The 4,176-nt window shown below is 42.6% G+C and overlaps 1 long non-coding RNA gene across 1 annotated transcript; it reads right to left on the bottom strand.

Moving 5' to 3' along the window:
- Positions 1 to 547: 547 nt before the first annotated feature.
- Positions 548 to 2,833, bottom strand: LOC307212441. Its single transcript, XR_013836995.1, has 2 exons — positions 2,468 to 2,833; positions 548 to 921 (listed from the first exon to the last, which is right to left on the bottom strand). It is a non-coding gene; the product is annotated as an uncharacterized lncRNA (long non-coding RNA).
- Between the last annotated feature and the right edge of the window lie 1,343 nt (positions 2,834 to 4,176).

The raw sequence follows: 4,176 nt of genomic DNA, 5'->3' as shown, positions 1-4,176 counted from the left end.
TCAAATTAGCGTGCTTTGGAACCAGGGATATTCACAGCCTGTGGACAGCATTTCAGGTTTTAAGTGCTCATAAATGTCAAAATGTTACTGAGGGGGGCAGAGAACTTGTCATGGGGGCACTGATTCGTTTGGTGACTGTGACATGTAGTCTAGCATAAAGCTGCTCTTCAAAAGTGTGTCAAGATTGCGGGGCACCTAGGAAGCTCCTAGCGCTCAAGATGGGAGGCCAAGTCATCACAGTTCCTCCTTGTGGGGTTTGGATTCTCAGGTTGAATGGATTCTACTCCCTTTGTGATCAGGAGAATAAAGGTCCTACTGAATAGAAGATATATGCTGGAGAAACAACTAGCCATATAATAAAGGAAGGGCTTGTGGCCGTGGCAAAGAGCAGCAGGAGGGACAGCGAGAACTCAAACAGTCTATTTTATGGTTTAAAATGAACAAATAGTTAAACAGTTGTTATTCCTACACATTCATCAGAACATGCAGCCATGTCATTAAATAACACCTAACAACAGGAAGCAACTAAAAATATACAAACAAAACATTTAGGAAATCCTGCAGCTTCAGGAAAACAGAGCTTTGAATTGTGTTTTTAATGATTAGGGTTCACGGGAGTGCAATAGTCAGGTTGCTAATCTGTCCAGTCACAAAGACAATGTTAGGTCAAGGCTTTCAACCTTAGGCCAGGAGATACATTAAGGAAGGCTATGCGTTTGTTTTTCTATAGAGAATTTACACTGAACGAGAACGGCAAATGGGCTAGACCAAGCCTTTTGTTTTTTTACCCTGACATAGAGTCATGCACCTAATTAGTTGACTCGGGTGTGATGACTGCTGGATATCGGTTGCCTCTTCAGCTGGTTTCCAATTAGATGAGCACCAGGTTTAGAGTTTTGTTTTCTGCAGCTCCTCAGGTCACTGAAAGAAAAGGTCAGGAGTTCACCTGCTCACCTGCTCATTCTTACCTGTCAAGCTCTTGGTGGTTTAACTCTCAGCAAAAAGTGTGCACTTGAGCTGGAACAGAGTTTTTAAAAGAAAACACATTGTAACAGGAAGGACAGCAACAACAATCCAATTTGTTTCCTTGTGAGCAGTGCAATGAGAATGAGATTAATACACATTGAAGAAGAAGAAGGAGGAGGAGGAGGAGGAGGAGGAGGAGAAGACGACTTTGGATTTGATACCCCGCCTTTCACTCCCTTTAAGGAGTCTCAGAGCAGCTAACATTCTCCTTTCCCTTCCTCCCCCACAACAAACACTCTGTGAGGTGAGTGGGGCTGAGAGACTTCAAAGAAGTGTGACTGGCCCAAGGTCACCCAGCAGCTGCATGTGGAGGAGTGGAGACGCGAACCCGATTCCCCAGATTACGAGACTACCGCTCTTAACCACTACACCACACTGGCTCTGGCACACATTGCTAAGCTATTGCTATTCATTCCCCTTTGTTACATTATATAGCTGTGGCATGATACAGAATTTGTGTTACTATGGATCTGTGGTATTCTGGAATAATGCTACAACCTTAGACACCACAGGGCTGAGGAACGTCTGGCCCTGTGGGACTCAGTGGGCCTGGTTTGGCTCGCAAGGCTATTTCCTACAAACCACACCCACCTGCCTCATGCCTGATTTCATATATGATATCAAGTGTGGGGCAAGTATAGAAACAGTGAGGAAGGAACAATCAGGATTTTAAAAGGTGTTCTGAATTGATATTTACAAGCAGGGTTCCTTGTCAACACCAATAAGCTGAACTGGAGAGAGCAAGCCTCTTTGAAAGTGGGTTCCCAGCACCATTAAAGACGGTTGCTATAACTCTCAAACAACCACCTCCTTGAGGATTAAAACTAATATCAAATTTGCATACCACTCTTCAGCCGAAGATCCCAGGGTGGTTCCCAGAACTGACCAAGAAACATTTTGCATTTTTATGTTGTGAACTGTCCTGTGGTCTTCAGATGCAGAGTACAAATGTAATAAATAAATGATAAATAAATAAATCATCTGAATTTGATGTTGGAAAAATAAGAAACTGAACTTGACAGATCCCCAGTCCCTAGTGTAACTGAAATAGTAGCAGAGATTCTTAATATAAGGTTTGCAATGAAAGAAAAGATGCCTCCTTGAAATGCAGGTGGTTTTCTGCAGATTTATCATGGTATGTGGGAACAGAATTAAACTTATCTAGGGCATTTGAGAGCAACAAATTAAATAAAAGATCAAAAGTGGCTTTGGGGTTTTCCACTCTTCATGTAAATTGCCTGAAGGTGGAGGGAATCTCATAAGGATTTGGAAGAAATGTAGTTTCTTTTCTTCCTCTATTATTTCACATCTGTAATACAAAGGAAGAAAATCTCTTAATAAACAGAATTATTTTAAAAATGCCCTGTGGCTTAGCTGCCCAGCTAATATTTTCTCAGTATGATGCTTTGCAAAAAGGGTGACCATAACATTGTTCAATTACCTGCTTTAGGTGTTCAGACATTCCATTTCACCATGACAATATTTTCCTCTGTGTGTGCAGCCTTTCTCCCTGTCTGTTTGTGTATCTCAACAGTCATGCAAATTCTGAAAATCCGAGCACAAGCACATTATTATTTCAGACCTTAAAGGTTGTTTTCATTAGGCCAATTTAAAGACATTTTTCCCATCTACAAATAACCAAAGGCAGCTTCCTCCAAACATGCCCAACCCACATCTTCTCATGCATCTATAAGCTATATGGAAATATTCATAGCTGTCAAGCACTGCCATCAGGATTTGTGTCCCCAGCGGTTCGCTGGAGTGAGAAGCCTCAAGCCTCAGGTGATGCCAAAAGAAACGGATAGGAATATGCGAGCCTTTTTTTATACTCATCAAGTTTTAAAATCTTGTATCATTGCCACATAGATCTGCAGCTCTGCCTATCTGTGTCCGCCTCCCCTGAGCTCCTGTGGTGCAGAGGAGAAGATGCCATCAAAAGCTGAGAGGGAGGGAGTACAATATATACTGTGGGGATCTTCCAGCCTTTTTTTCTGGGAGTGTCCCCCACAACTGAAGAAAGCCAAGCCAAATGCCCCCAGGAATCTCCCCAGGCCTTATCTCTCACTGGCTTTGTGCTGTGCCTCCCTCAAGTGCTGGAATGTGTCTTTGAAGTGTGAGTTTGCCCCTTGCTTGCCTGGGTGGAGAGATGTGGGGGGCAACTGTACAAGGATGTCACATCCACTGCTCTCCATTTTTGCTTCTGGCCATCTCCTCTTTTGCTTCAGGGGAATTTAAAGCCTCCCCTCCCACAATGTATGGTCCTAGTCTGGACCAGAGAGCCCTTTGCTGGCTATTTACTTCCAGCAACAATGTGCAATTTCCTAGTTGCATGAATAACATGTGTTGATGCAGGTGGAGAGCATGAGTGTGAGAGGAATTAAAAGGCAACAGATAAAAGAGATAGCAGAAATGGCAGTGCAGAGAGAACTGTGAATAAAAGAGTCCACTAAGGGGTTCTGACAGTGGAGCCATCAGAATAGGACTTTAGAGGAAAAGTCCAGGGCCCCACCCTGCAGATTGGGGAGCCTTAAATGCCGCTGGGCCAGTTTACCACATTTTGAAGTAATACAGTTAACATTTAAAGTGGGAGCACCTGTAAGATCATTAATCCCAGAGTCCAAAATTACCTAACGATAGCACAGAGTACAGAGCAAACCTTACAGGCAGGGGGGGGGGGCAAGTTAACAAAGAATAGGATAAAAAAAGAGAGCATTGGGTTAAAAATATGTCAGAAATGCTTTCCTACTTTACGTTGCAATTCTGCACACAACTTCCATGAGCAAGTCCCAATGAACTAAATGGGACCCACTTTTGAGTAGATATGCATAGGCTTGTAGCCTTAGAATTTAATCAAAATGTCATGGTTCTCAGAGTGATTTGGGTTTTGCAACTCTGACTTAGATTGTTAGATGTGTAAGACAAGACAATTGAGAAAGTACAAGAGGATGTTAGCCACAGGACAAGCGATATGCAGTCGCAATGTAGGTTGTGAAAAGCCCATTAATCAGACATCCATTGACTTTTTTCTTTCTTTAAACAGCTCAAATATTTACTCATGAGTAGCTGTAGTGAAATGCCTGGATTTATTCCAGAAAAGGATTTGTGGTGTAACTTGCTCCACTGAGTTTCGTAATTGAAATAATGTGCAAG

Source organism: Podarcis cretensis (assembly GCF_951804945.1).
Source record: "Podarcis cretensis genome assembly, chromosome: 1".
NCBI lineage: Eukaryota > Metazoa > Chordata > Lepidosauria > Squamata > Lacertidae > Podarcis > Podarcis cretensis.
The sequence above is the reverse complement of the archived record's forward strand: the minus strand, read 5'-3'. Positions and strand labels throughout refer to the sequence as shown.